The 15,789-nt window shown below is 35.7% G+C and overlaps 1 long non-coding RNA gene across 1 annotated transcript; it reads right to left on the bottom strand.

Annotated features, from left to right (window-relative positions):
- Positions 1-441: 441 nt before the first annotated feature.
- Positions 442-10,617, bottom strand: LOC148951403 (uncharacterized). The gene is made up of 3 exons (XR_016141912.1): positions 10,594-10,617; positions 3,956-4,100; positions 442-614 (listed from the first exon to the last, which is right to left on the bottom strand). It is a non-coding gene; the product is annotated as an uncharacterized LOC148951403 (long non-coding RNA).
- Between the last annotated feature and the right edge of the window lie 5,172 nt (positions 10,618-15,789).

Genomic DNA, 15,789 nt, shown 5'->3' with positions numbered 1-15,789 from the left:
AAAAGTGCCAATTAGACGAGGTTTGCCCTCCCCTGGAATTCAGCTTAAGGGCGCCCATGGTACACACAGGTTTTCAAAGGGGCATACTTACCATATTAAAAAAAAGCCAAGGTTATCAAGTTAAAATTTTTAGAGAATATAAAAGGGAATCTGGAACTAAATCGGAAAAAAAAAACTATACATCCAGGGTTCCAAGAGGGCCGATTTGCAGTGTACAAGAAACAATTAATTACTAGACCGAACAGTTGTTCCTTAGAAGGAAGAAACATAGAAGAAGAATAGAAGAATAGACTATACTTTTTACACTTCCGTTGATTTTTAATTAAAATCAAGTAGTTGCGGGCATCATGGCCAAGGCTAATTGCAGAAAAAAGCCAAGATAAATAGTCCGTATGAGAGGCAAATCTGGCATGAACTTTCAAGTAAATGGTGAAAAAAAAATGTAAAAATGGTTTATTTATTCAAAATTGTATGTCAACTTCTAAATGAATAAAAAATTAATTTTTGCAAAACGAAGACAAAAGATAAAAACTTAGAAACAATGGAATATCTTCAGGAGACTTGACTAAGAACGATAAGAAACTTCACACACATTCTGTTTCCTCTGTTCAGTCCTGTAGAAGAGAAAAAAATATATACTATTTTACTAAACCTATTAGGGAATACGTAGATCACTAAGTGAGCACAATAAGGTGGATTCTGACCCAAGAGAAAAAGACCAACAGCAAACAGCAAATTCAAAAGATTGGTTGGAAAATACTTGGTTTATACCTAGAATATAACTTGGTTTATACCTAGAATATAAAAGCTATAATACAATTTGTACTTTACTGAAAAAAAATCAAATGAATTCACTGAAAAAATGTTTATTGTCAGTTTAATCTACATATGCTGATATTTATTCCTTAAAATCTTAATGAATTTCTTATTTCTTAAAGTTATAAAAGTGAAAAAATTTAGAAGAATTTTTTTCAGTAAAGTACAAATTATATTCCAGCTTTTAGAAAGCATAGGGTTTATAACACTACTCATATCAATTTCTGCTCGTTTTGAGTTTGAATTATTTTAATTTCTGTTTGTTTTGGGTTTCAATTATTTATTGATACTAATTTATGGTAATTGTATGCTTGGTAGATTATTGATTCTAATTTTTTTTTTTCATTTTTGGTTTAATGGAGTTCTTTACTTTTTTTAAAAAACTTATTTTGGGCAAAAAGTTTTTTTGACATATTTCTGTTTGTTTTATATTGACATAGTCTTATTCAGGGAAAAAGACTGAGCCTCTTCTGAAGTTAAACAACCATCCATTCCATAAGAACCTTAAATATCCCCTGGGCATAACTTACAACCCTTGCCCCTAATCTCTGGGGTTTGTTTCAACCCTAAAAACCTTGTTATATGATATTTAAACTATTTTGAATAGAATGGCTATCTCAAAATTTCCATAAGACACATTTCGGGACAATACGACGTGTGTGTAGGGTGGAGGGGTAGCTGTCCTCTGATCACTTTGACTCTTAAAAAGAGTACTAGAGCGTCTGATTACCAATCCAATGAGCCACCTCCAAAGTTTATATGACCACATTCACACTTTCTATAAAAAAAACTATATGTCCCCAGGGCATAACTTACAACCCTTGCCCTTAGGGCTGGGAGGATTTGTTATCCTCAAAGACATAATTTCCAGATATTTTTGATGGGCTGAACAAAATGGCTATATCAAATTGTGCCTTTTGATCACGTTCGACTAATGAAAAGTCGAACGAAAAGTCTCTCAATTTCCAATCGAATGAGCCCTTTTTGAAGCAGCTACGACAAAACTTTCTATAAAAGCCTTATATGCCCCAAGGGCATAACTTATGACCCTGGTCCTGAGGGCAATGGGGGGGAGGGTTGTCATCCTCAAAGACATAATTTCCAGACCTTACAACTACGTTGATCCAAATGGCCATATCAAAATGTTGATCGGAAATGTTTGGGGAAGTGATGGGTGGGGGGGGGGAGAGGCGATTCTCCCTCCGATTACTTTCGACTATTAAAAAGGGCAAAAGCCTTCTTAACTTCCAATCGAAAGATCGCTTTTTGAAGTTTTTAGGACAAGACTTTCCATAAAACATTATATGCCCCCAGGGCATAACTTACAACCAGGGCATAACTTACAACCATAGCTCCCAGCCCTGAGGGCTGTGAGAGGGTTGTCATACTCGAAGAAAAAAATTTCCGGACTCTTCAAATACGTTCAACAAAATGGCTATATCAAAATGTTGACCAGAAGTGTTTGGGGAAATGATGGGCGTGGGGGGCATTCGCCCTCCGATCACTTTTGAATATTAATGAGGGAACTAGCCCCCTCAATTCCCAAATAAATGAGTTCTTTTTGAAGTTTCTACGACAGCACTGGCAAAGACATAAGTTCCAAAGCTTTCAACTACGTTGAACAAAATTTCTACCTCAAAATTTTGATTGGATGTGTTTGGGGAAATGGTGGGCGTGAGAGGGGTGTTATTTGCATTCCAATCACTTTCGACTATGACAAAGGTTCGAACACTTGAATGTTTTATTTTCGTTTTGCTGAATGTAACGTATTTTATGTGCCCTGATCTAGAAAAAAAAAACATTTTACCAACATCGTTCTTCACTTAGGCAGCGCTACTGCGCTGTCTATGACTTGCTCACCTAATCCTTGTGTCATAGCCAGACTGGAAAAGAAATTTGTCCAAGAAATGGGATATCGGCTGCACATTTCTTATGGCGTTTTAAGCGCCTTGGAAGCTTTTTTTTATGAGATTCCTCATGGCTCCATGTTTTTGAAAATACAAAATTTATTCATATATAGCACAGCAACATATACGTGGCATATATATAAATATCAACAAACGAGCTCATATCCAAGGGGGAGTGATCACGGAATGCCTATCCAGTCAAAAAATGAATCTAGCTAAAGTATCTCGGGAAATAGAGTGCCACTGATAAATCTTTAGTTTATTTGCAGAAATTTTCCCTTTTTTCCGTATTAGGCTGCATTTTGTTATTTTTTCGCTTTTTTCTTTATTTATCATTACCTCGTTTGTTACATTTAGTTAAAAAATGTGAAATAAATATTATTAATTCCCTAATTCAAAACCTAATTCCTTCATTCGAAACATCAAGAATTGAAAAGCTTGTTTTATAATTCACATTTGCGCCACATTTAATCCCCATATTTATATACGGTATTAATTATCAATTAATATTGTTCGTCAGAAACATTTTTTTAGTGTAATCACTAAATCATTTATTTATAAAAATGACATAATTTTTAGAACTATATAGAACTTTAAAGCCCACGTTTTTACGCCTGGGGCAACAATTTTTTTTTTTTGGGGGGGGGGGGGAGGGGTTAAAATTCTTTTGAAAAGTGGAAAGATAGCATAATCCCTTTGGGCAATATTGTATTGGTCATTCTAAAAACTTGAAATTTCTTTTATGCAAAAGTTTTGACCTTTAAGTAACAATTACTAATTTGAATTTATTTTGCTGCAGCTTTCTGACCTGCATCGCTTAGTAAGTAAGAAAGTAAGTAAAGCATGGCGGTACTAGACCCTCAAGGTATAAACCGGCGGTACTGATCATTTTTTCGTGGTCCTTCAGCCAGGAAGTATAATGGGGAGTTAGAGGCGAGCCTTCCGGTGCTTTCGCATACCCTTTCTGTTTACCTTCCCTAGAATTGTGCAGGTACTCATTTAAAGCTGGGTCGACTCTGGGTGAGCTTACAGAGTCACACCACTGACCACCATCCCAAAGCAAATAACCAGCCACGCGAGGCATCGAACCCGTGCCCCTCGGACAAAGGATTTCCAACACAGCGCGCCAACCACTTAGTCAGGACGTGTTTCACTTAGCTTAAAGCTATCAAATAGGATTCTATCTAATAGGATTACCATTTTATGGCTTTAAAAGTACCTTAATTGTTTACCTGAAAGTTGTTTTGAATGAACGAGAATAGCTTCTTGGGCTGATGTCAACTAGATTTGAATGCTGCGAAGTTTTTTCTTCTTGGATGCTTCACTGCCATCCAGCGACAAGGTTCTCAATCTGGGAAACCAGTTCAAATTCTTCTTCTAAAATAGCAATAAAAGATAGGACTTGGTAAAGAAACAAATATAGAAAAAAGGAGGAATACGAACATTAAAATGAGGTAGGTCTATTAATATTGGTATTATGTACAGAAAAATGATGGGCACAAAAATAAAGTATATGAGGCTGGTGGAGAAAATAAAAAACCTAAATCAACTAAAAAAAATATTTTAAGTCAGTCTGCTTCTCTAGAAAAAGCTCTTGATAGCAAAGCAAGTGACATAGAGGACTATGAATTAGTGAAATCTGGAATGAGAAGAGCAGATATATTACCATTCTTAGCCCCCAGTCAATCAAAACAACTGTTCTGCGGAATCAATGCTGCAAAACCCTGTTACAGGACAACTTGCTCCTTTATGTGTTTGATCCGCCAGACACGAAACAGCGCATTAAAAAACAACAGGGTATTAAAAGCACCATCTCGAGGAACCATCCATCGTCACTTAAACATTGCGGTCAGATAAAAAGAAAGGTTAAACGGAACACTGCTGTAAGGCCTACAACCCAAGCAAGCTTAAATGTGACTGCTGATCTGCAAAAGAATCTAATTTTATAGGTATCACTGCCTGTTACCATAGGAAGATGAAAAATGAACAGAAATTGAATCACTATATTTCATTGGCAGAAAAAGGGTTTCTGGAGGGAGGGGTATTTTCGACCAAGGAATCAAATTCGTGTTCTTCAATTGCGTAATTATAGTTATAGTCGAGGGTGTCACTACCCCTTTCCCTTTGGGATTAGACCATGGGAATGTGCCTCAGAATCAATAAGCATGCCTAATAGTATTCTTAAAACAAAAATTTGAAGTAATAACAATTTCCATAAAGAGCAACTGTATGTGTTGGAAAAAGTATTTTCTGCCGCAAAGCGACGAAAATGTTCGAAATAAGTTATCAAAAAGAGCAATTGTCCTTATATATGCATCCATGTGAAAACATATTTAAGAGAAAAGAAAAATTAAAGAAAGTATTATGTAGCAAAGAATCTAACTATCTTTGAAATTCAGAATTCGAGAAATTTCATTTTACTAATTCAGTTATAGCCAGAACCAAATATATGGACCACGACTGCCTGTCAATCAAAGCAGTTCATAAGACGTGGCGTCAATAACTACGTAGTTAGACATTGGCGTGAGGCAAAGGTTTTTTGTTTTTAGCTTAACATATTAATGTCTTCAACCTAATTTAAAACTGGATAAAGAAAATTCCTTTTTGTTAAAATTATAAGCAGACAACAACGTTTAAAGACAGAGATAGTAATAAATATAATAACAAAGTTTTTGCAATTGAAAGTAAAGAACAACTTCAAAACCTAAAACGAACAGGAATTATTATTATATTAAACGGGTTGCTCCTCCACAAGACCTTACTTTTTACGCAAAAATTTCTTATAGAAATTGAAAAAAAAATTGTTCTAATTAAGGCTCCAGTCTTTGTGTTTCACTAGTCGTTCTTAAATTATTGGGACAAAAATAAGTCCACCCCCGGAAATTTCCTTAACCATAGAATATTCTGCCCATGGACAGTTCTCAGAGCGGATCCCCCCCCCCTCCCCACTCCCCAAAAGTGTTTGTTTACTTCCCAATAAAAATGTCATACGTAAACAACGAGCTAAATTTATAACTTACAGACCTTTCCCCAGGGACTGTGGGAGAGGATTATGTCATCCCCAAAGGCATAGTTACTGAACTTTTGAACTACACTGAAAAAATTCGCTATTAAAACATTTTGAAAATTTTCATTCATCTACATTGAGGAAAAGAGAGAGTGGAAGAGGGGCTAGTTGCCCTTCAATCCTTTTGGTCATTTAAAAAGAGCATTTTAACTTTTAATTTCCGTTTGATTGAGCCGTTTTTAGATATTCTAGGACTATAGATAATTTCGGATACCACACTGCCTTTCCATGACGATAAATAAAAGTTCAAATAGGGATAAATTCCTTTAAATAGACAGTGATGATGATAACACTGATAGAATTCCCAAAAATACCAGATATTTCGGTCACATATGCAGTGACCGTCATCAGTAGTAAAACTAAACCAAAACAATTTAAAACAATAGTTTATGTACAAAATCAAATAAAACTACATATTTTTTAATTCTTTAATTATTTTCAAAGCAAAGGCGGAAGCTAGCCTCTTTAACCTTCTTGGTTTCAGTTCATTAGCATTCAATGATATGACGCTTGGACAGAGGTCAACTACATTGGGTGAATTGAACTTTACTCTGTTAGATTTTAATAAATCATCGTAGATAGAAAATAGCCCAAATTCACCTGTGTCACGATTCAAAGCAATATTCTTGAATAAAATTTTCTTTATTTCAAGAGTTTAACGAAAATTTTGCTTTAAACCCCAATCCCTAAAAATCAAAAAGACATTATCTAACAAAATAAAATGGTCTGGAAAATTAAAAAAATATGTCCTGAAAGTGCTGAAGTAAAATCTTCAGACTTAGAATCTTGCTTTAAAGCCGAAAAAATAGAACTAGAAGCTCATATGTGGGACGTACTAACCAGAATTTGGAAATGAGATTGTTACAGCATAAAGATTCTATTTTTTCAGCTTTAAAGCAAGATTCTAGGTCTGAAGATTTTACTTCAGCCCTTTCAGAACATATTTTCAATTTTCCAGACCATTTTATTTTGTTAATAATAATAATAATAATCTTTATTAGTTCCCTTTATCACACTGCAATAACATAGGTATCGTCAATTTGAAAAAAAAATGAAAAGCACAAAAAGACACAACACCAAGAAAACCACAAATGATGAACCATCACCATTGTGATGGTTCACCGATGGACAGCCGTACATCATTACGGGCATTATATAGGTTTTATAGCACAAAAGAAAGAGTTGCTCTGTCATTCCAAACCTTCTTAGATTTGCAAAGGATTTTAGAAAACCAGCTGCTTCTGCTGTGATCTCCAAACGAAAGATAATCACTTAATGTGATACCGAGTATTTTTACTGATTTCTTTGTTTGGAGAGGTGCAGATTCATTTATGCTTTTCTTCTTCTTCTTCAGGAAGTTGACATGAATTACACAACTTTTCTCGAGGCTTATCTGGAGCTTCACTTGATCAGCTTTATGTTGAAGCTCTGCAACGAGGGGTATGAGCTGATTGGGTGTTTGTGACAGGAAGTGCAGCAGGCTTAGCGAAAGATCACCTGCAAATATTCCCCTGCTATATTCCAAAAGAGCAATATGAGGGTCGGTTCCAGCTACTTTTGCTTTAGTGAGTATTTTCTTGCAGATTTGAACCGACTTTTCTACAAGCCCATTGGATCTTGGGTATATGGGGCTAGATGTTTTCAAGCTGATTCCCCAGGACTGAGCAAAATCTTTGAATTCCTGGGAGAACAGTTGTGGACCGTTGTCAGAGGATATTAGCTGGGGAATCCCAAAACGTGAAAAAATGGTTTTCATTTTTCCTATAATGGTGGACGAATTTTGGCTTGGCAATTTTTCAACTTCAAAAAACCTGCTATAATAATTACTGATTATGAGATAGAATGCTCTATTCCATTCAAACAGATCAATACTGAGATGCTGCCATGGGAGTAATAGTATCTGACTGCTTCTTAGTGGTTCCTTCTGGTTGTTGGTAGCAAACTTCAAACATGTGTCACCATTCTGGACAAACCTCTATATCTGCATTCATCTTTGGCCAGTATACGATCATTCTTGCGCGCATTTTAGTTTTGTCTGTTCCCAGGTGAGTATGATGTTGGTGTAGAATGTTAGTTCTTAGCGTGTGAGGTATGATGATCCGCTGGCCTTTCAATAGCAGACCGTCGTGGAAGCTCAGTTCGTGCTGGATATTCCAGAAAGCCAAAACTTCCATTGGGCAAGACTGACGTTTTGATGGCCACCCATCACGTACAAGGGATGCGAGTGTTGCTAGTTGGGCATCTTGGCGTGTCTCATGCTGGATTTCCTCAAGTTTAGAGTCGCTCACTGGTAAGGATTTCATCACTGTATGGACATAAACTTAGATGTCGGTCTGTAATTGAGTGTCAATGTCAGGTAAGTGAAGACGTGACAGTGCATCAGGTATTGGTATTTCTGCTCCAGGACTGTATCGGACTTCTAAGTTGTAGGGCTGAATCTGTATCATCATTTGCTGGAGCCGGGCGGGTGCATCATGGAGTGGGCGTGACAGGATAGTCTCTAGTGGGCGATGGTCAGTTGTAACAAAGACTTTGCGACCATAGATATAGTGGTGGAACTGTTTGCATCCAAAAACGATGGCATACAGCTCTTTCTCTATCTGTGAATAGTTCTGCTCTGTCTTGCTTAGCGCCCGGGAAGCAAAACCAAAGATTTTACCTTTTAAGGATAGTTCGGCTCCCAGCCCATGTTTTAATGCATCTACCTTAAGGTCCAGTGTTTTGCAATCATGTTCAAAAAAAGATAAGCTGTCTGATATGGACCTTTTTATTTCTTCCATTGATGATTTGTGGACAGCTTCCCACTTGAATTCTGTGGCTTTTGTCAGGTCTCTCAATGGCTTGTTCTTTGAAGATAGATCAGGTATGTATTTCGATAGAAAATTCAACATTCCAAGTAACGTCTGAAGCTCCTCTTTTGACTTGGGATTTGGCATATCCCTTATCGCTTTTATTTTTTCAGGATCAGGCTTTATTCCTTCTTTGCTGGTGATATGTCCAAAGTATTTGACCTGATCTTTTGCAAATTCGCATTTGTCTTTGTTGAATCGATTTCCTGTTTCTTTAGCTCTGTTGAGAACTGCAGTAAGCCTTTCATCATGCTCTTTACGGGATTTCCCGTATACTTAGGTATTAGGTTATGTATTTCTCAACATTTTCAGTGTCTCTTTGGTCTCGCTTTTGGAAGATGTAGCGTGAGAAAACTTGGTTTTTCTTAGGGGCTGCATACTCTCTGAATTTTTTCAAATACACCTTGAATTTGTCTTTATCTGCTTCCGTGAGCTCAAATGTGCTGAATATCTCTCGCCCTTGATTACCAACCCATATGAGAAGGTAGGCACATAGCACTTTCTCTGACTTTTCAGCAAGGGGACCTTCGCACATCAGTGTTGCATGACTCTCAAACTTGGTCCAATCAGAAGCAAGATCATCGGTGTTCCAGTTGATTGATGGTTGACTTATATCCATGACTTCTGACACCATGTAGATTTCTTTGATTCAATAGTTTAATTTAGACCCAAGCACCTATAATAAAATAAGCACAATAAGCACAAGCAAGCAATATAAGCAAAAGCATACACAAATAATACATAAGCAAGCACAAGCAAATATAAAATATAATGCTACACTATGTATGAGAATAACACAGCTGCAGTTAAGGAAATGAGGCTAGCAGCTGGTTTCACATTAAATCAGGAGTTAAGCAGGGTTGTGTTTTATCCCTGTTTATTTGGATCATTTTGATGGACCTTGTCTTTAAGAGGACAAGAAAGGCAATGGGAGACCACATAATCAAATGGTGAGGAAACACTCTCCTGGACTTAGATATGCTGATGATTTGAGCATCCTAGATAAAAGTGAGAGGAATATGAATAAACTTTTAAATTAAAGTGTTTGAAAATTAGTGTTAAGAAGATTAAGCTGCTAAGGCTAGGAATAAGTAAATGTGAAAAGGTGACACTGGGTAACAAAAAGATTAATCACGTGGACAGATTTACTTACCTTGGTAGAATTATTAGTAAAGATGGTGGGAGCAGTGAAGATGTTAAAAGTAGAATGGCCAAGGATCAGGATGTTTTTCACAGTTAAAAAAAATTTGGAAGAACACGAAGATAAGTATACAAATCAAAATTAGAATATTGGAAGCTAAAGTGATGACAGCGGTCAAATATGGCTCTGAAGCATTGGTGCTCTGAAAAATTGAAGAAGATTTACTAGATGTTTTCCAGAAAAATTGCCTATGGATTGTTCTGGGTGCCTGACTGACTATATTTCAAAGAGTAGGTTGCATGAAAAGTGTTGTTCAATCCCACTTTCTAGGGCTATAACGAGAGAAAGGTTGAGATGGCTAGTAAAGGATAAAAATTGCTGAAGATTGTCCTTGTCAGCCAGCCATCTGGGGCTAAATAAAAAGGAGGTTGGCTGCAGTTGGGGAGGGAGGATGTCATGAAGAAAGATTTCAAGGAAATAGGAACTTCCTGGAAGGTTGTAAAGACGGAGGCTTTGGATAGATTGGGATTTAGGAGGAGCATGTGTAGCTGTGTTGACTTGGTGCTCTGGTTAGTTTTTAGTAGTAGTAGTAGTATTCAGATTTAAGGAGTATAATTTATAAATTATAAAAACAAATATTTGAGAATTTTAAAAGCCAAAAGCTGGTGGGCTATTGCTACCCTTTTGGCAAAAGAACGAAAAATACATTCTTAATGGGTAGCAATGATGCATCTCTTTTTTTCACAAGGGATTCATTATGTGAAACATTTTTATAGGACTGGAGCGGAGCTCATTTGACAACAAGTCTGTTACCTTCAAATACCACATTCACAATCAGCATAATATGTGGCACTACTTATTCTTCCTTATCCATATAAAGACAAAAGATCCGACTCAATTTACTGGCCCTGCTAATTTGGACCAACCCTGCTCAAATGGCCGGCAGGATGTGAGTATGGGTGTGATGATTGTGACCAAAATTAACTCAGTTCTTAGCCACGTTTTCAGGCCAGTGGGTTCGAACATGGGTTGTTCTGAGTTCTCGTCTTGTTTCTAGTTTTTCGTCTAGTTTCAGCAGGTTCGAAGCTTCAACCCCGTGTTTGATGCACAACGGTAAGTTAATTTCTTAGCTACCTGAATAGCCCATTAACATAAACCTGGCAATTTTTTTCACTAGCCAGTCAGACCTATTTTTTAGAAACAAATTTTTAAATTTTAGGTCTCTATGGGTTGTTTTGAGCCAATTTAAGCGTTAAAAATGTACCCCAATTTCCCCCGATGTAAGAACTTAAAAAAGGTTTCAATTGATGTATTCACTTCTATCCTTGCTAAATTTTGTTGAAAACTGCAAATTTACTTATTTTCTATACATTTTTCCAAATGTCACTCTTCTTCAAATAAATGTAATGTTAAAGAAGCACCATCAACAAAATGAAGAAATAGAAAGTAGATAGATTACATATGTTATATGTTGGTCTATTTTATGAGTGAAATGCAAATGTTGAATGTTTTGGTGATATTGGCTTTTCCTACAAAGCAACATTTCTAGGCTATTTGTCTTAATATTTCATTTTTTTGCTTAAAATGTTTCTTATCTTTTCAAAAGTAGCCTACACAATAAACCTTACAAAAACTCTTTATCTAACTATCATGATAATATAGAAAATGTCAACATGACTTCTGTATTGGTTGAAACACTGTAATAAGTATTAGCGTATGACCATATTCAAACTTTCCCACGAATATGTTCTGGTAATCCATAGCAAGCAAGCTTTATGTTAGGGCAATACAGAAGTATTCAGGGGGTCAGGTGATATTATTATTTGTTTTTTGGGAAGCAGTTAGGTACACAAATTTACAGCCCACCCCCTTGCAGTTCCTGACAGAAGGGTCCTGAAACAAATCATAACTTTTGGTTTTGACTATGAATTTTAGTGCTGTCTGCTAAACTTGTGGTTAATAGTTCTCGGAAATTGAAACACAAGTTACTTTAATAATGAAGATAAAAGACGCTTTCTCCAAATAAGTGTCAATTAGGAAAGTTTTCTTTCAAGATATTTTTTCTAAAGCGGCTTTCACAAGCGTGTCTAGCAAGAATCGCATGTCTAGACACGTGTCTAGCCAGAATCCAATGTCTAGGCAACGACTGTTCACATGTAAAATTCGGTGCTTAGCTAAAACTACAAATTTAGTTTCAAATTGTCATTTCTAGCCAATCAACAGAGCTTATGCGGGCAAAACTTTCAAATATTATAATCCCTATTTTTACTGTCACAAGCTAATGCATGAGATAAGTAAAACAATTGCCTGAGTGTGCTTCATTATTATGTCTGGTGTTTTATATTTGCCTTAAATGAAAAAAACAATTAATGAGAAAACAAAAATTAAATTTCAATTTACGAATGTAAAAAAAAATGATGGCTAGAATGTTAGCAAAAAGGCTAGAACTCAATGTTTAGCCAAGCGCCTTGTCTAGCGTGTCTAGCAAAGCGCCGAATTTTACTTGTAAACGGTCGTTGCCTAGACATTGGATGCTGGCTAGACACGGGTCTAGACATGGGATTCTAGCTAGACACGCTTGTGAACGCCGCTTAAAAACATCTTCTGAAAATTTTGGATGTACATAAATTTTGGGTTTAGCTCACAGTAAAGGTTAAGAATATTGGCTCCCCAGAAAAAGATATGCTAGACCAAAAATAGAGACATTTTAGATTGCTAATTATTTGCTCATTTTAATGCTTCTACTAATTTTTTTCACAATTCATCTCCAACCTTGTCCCCCCTTACTTGTCTCATGTAGCCCTAAGCCACATAAAAAATAAGTATTACAAATGATGAGATTCTTACTTTATAATATGTGGCAAGTTTCAAATAATCACATGAACACCTTTTTTTGCAATTTTTATTAATATTTCTATATCCTTTTTTGGGGGGTTGTATTATTTCATCTGGTTTTATTTTAAACACAGAAATGAATACTTTACAAAAATCTCAGAAGTGGTATTTCCCATGGGCCTCCAGAATTCTTGTAGACTTATTTAATATTTCTCAATTTTATTGCTGGGTAAATAATATCATTTTTCAAGTCTGATAGCTGTGTTTCAGGTAAAATTTAATAAAATATTTTTAAAAATGCCTTTAATAGATGGATGCAATTTTTATTAATGTTTCTATATCCTTTTTGGGGTTTTTATTATTTCATCTGGTTTTATTTTAAACACAGAAATGTGCAATTTACAAAAATCTCAGAAGGGGTATTTCCCATGGGTCTCCAGAATTTTTGTAGATTTATGTAATATTTCTCAAATTTATTGATGGGTATATAATGTTATTTTTCGAATCTGATAGCTGTGTTTCAGGTAAAATTAAAAAAAAATATTATAAAAAAAGCCTTTAAAAGGTGGATGCAATTTTTATTAATGTTTCTGTATCCTTTTTTTGGGTTTTATTATTTCATCTGGTTTTATTTAAAATACATAAATTTATAATTCACAAATCTCTCAGAAGTGGTACTTCCCTTGGGTTTCCAGAATTCTTGTAGACTTATGTAATATTTCTCAATTTTCTTGCTGGGCATATAATGTCATTTTTCAAATCTGATAGCTGTGTTTTTTGGTAAAATATTATAAAAAGGGCTTTTAGTAGATGGATGAAAATAGGAAAAAACAAGAAAACAAGGATACTTACTGCTTATAATAAATGAAGATTTTTATAATTTTTTATGTTACTTTTTCATTCAAACTATGATTGTATGAGACCATTTGGATGGGGAGAGGTGGTTGAGCTAGGATTGAATTGCCAAAAATGTAAAAAAAACCATAAAAATGAACATAAAATTTGCAATCTAAAAATGCTGCTTTTTTTGTTCTAGCACACCTCCTTCTGGAGAGCTTCTGTTCTTAAACTTTACCCAGATAACTCTTTCCTACATTGCAGTTACTGCTGACACTTGGCTGCTTTAAGATTTACAATCTCTAGCGTTTTGTCTTAAGTTGATATTCCGCGCCAGAAAACATCACTTCACTTTGGCACAATTTATTTTGTTGTTTAAAATGGCACTAAGTATTTTCAGTTTTGTTCAAAGGATCTCTCTTTCAATATTCTATGACCGTTAGTCTAATACAGTCACCCCTTGTGAAAAAAAGAGATGCATCATTGCTACCCATTAAGAATGTATTTTTCTTTCTTTTGCCAAAAGGGTAGCAATAGCCCACCAGCTTTTGGCTTTTAAAATTCTCAAATATTTGTTTTTATAATTTATAAATTATACTCCTTAAATCTGAATACTACTACTACTACTAAAAACTAACCAGAGCACCAAGTCAACACAGCTACACATGCTCCTCCTAAATCCCAATCTATCCAAAGCCTCCGTCTTTACAACCTTCCAGGAAGTTCCTATTTCCTTGAAATCTTTCTTCATGACATCCTCCCTCCCCAACTGCAGCCAACCTCCTTTTTATTTAGCCCCAGATGGCTGGCTGACAAGGACAATCTTCAGCAATTTTTATCCTTTACTAGCCATCTCAACCTTTCTCTCGTTATAGCCCTAGAAAGTGGGATTGAACAACACTTTTCATGCAACCTACTCTTTGAAATATAGTCAGTCAGGCACCCAGAACAATCCATAGGCAATTTTTCTGGAAAACATCTAGTAAATCTTCTTCAATTTTTCAGAGCACCAATGCTTCAGAGCCATTATTGACCGCTGTCATCACTTTAGCTTCCAATATTCCAATTTTGATTTGTATACTTATCTTCGTGTTCTTCCAAACTTTTTTTTAACTGTGAAAAACACCCTGATCCTTGGCCATTCTACTTTTAACATCTTCACTGCTACCACCATCTTTACTAATAATTCTACCAAGGTAAGTAAATCTGTCCACGTGATTAATCTTTTTGTTACCCAATGTCACCTTTTCACATTTACTTATTCCTAGCCTTAGCAGCTTAATCTTCTTAACACTAATTTTCAAACACTTTAATCTAAAAGTTTATTCATTTTCCTCTCACTTTTATCTAGGATGCTCAAATCATCAGCATATCTAAGTCCAGGAGAGTGTTTCCTCACCATTTGATTCTGTGGTCTCCCATTGCCTTTCTTGTCCTCTTAAAGACAAGGTCCATCAAAATGATCCAAATAAACAGGGATAAAACACAACCCTGCTTAACTCCTGATTTAATGTGAAACCAGCTGCTAGCCTCATTTCCTTAACTGCAGCTGTGTTATTCTCATACATAGTGTAGCATTATATTTTATATTTGCTTGTGCTTGCTTATGTATTATTTGTGTATGCTTTTGCTTATATTGCTTGCTTGTGCTTATTGTGCTTATTTTATTATAGGTGCTTGGGTCTAAATTAAACTATTGAATCAAAGAATTCTACATGGTGTCAGAAGTCTTGGATATAAGTCAACCATCAATCAACTGGAACACCAATGATCTTGCTTCTGAATGGACCAAGTTCGAGAGTCATGCAACACTGATGCGCAAAGGTCCCCTTGCTGAAAAGTCAGAGAAAGTGCTATGTGCCTACCTTCTCATATGGGTTGGTAATCAAGGGCGAGAGATATTCAGCACATTTGAGCTCACAGAAGCAGATAAAGACAAATTCAAGGTGTATTTGAAAAAGTTCAGAGAGTATGCAGCCCCTAAGAAAAACCAAGTTTTCTCACGCTACATCTTCCAAAAGCGAGACCAAAGAGACACTGAAAATGTTGAGAAATACATAACCTAATACCTAAGTATACGGGAAATCCCGTAAAGAGCATGATGAAAGGCTTACTGCAGTTCTCAACAGAGCTAAAGAAACAGGAATTCGATTCAACAAAGACAAATGCGAATTTGCAAAAGATCAGGTCAAATACTTTGGACATATCATCAGCAAAGAAGGAATAAAGCCTGATCCTGAAAAATAAAAGCGATAAGGGATATGCCGAATCCCAAGTCAAAAGAGGAGCTTCAGACGTTACTCGGAATGTTGAATTTTCTATCGAAATACATACCTG

This window comes from Artemia sp. Qi Xiang Cuo, chromosome 6, assembly GCF_049724085.1.
Source record: "Artemia sp. Qi Xiang Cuo chromosome 6, ASM4972408v1, whole genome shotgun sequence".
NCBI lineage: Eukaryota > Metazoa > Arthropoda > Branchiopoda > Anostraca > Artemiidae > Artemia > Artemia sp. Qi Xiang Cuo.
Note: the sequence above shows the minus strand (reverse complement) of the source record. Positions and strands in the feature narration are given on the sequence as shown.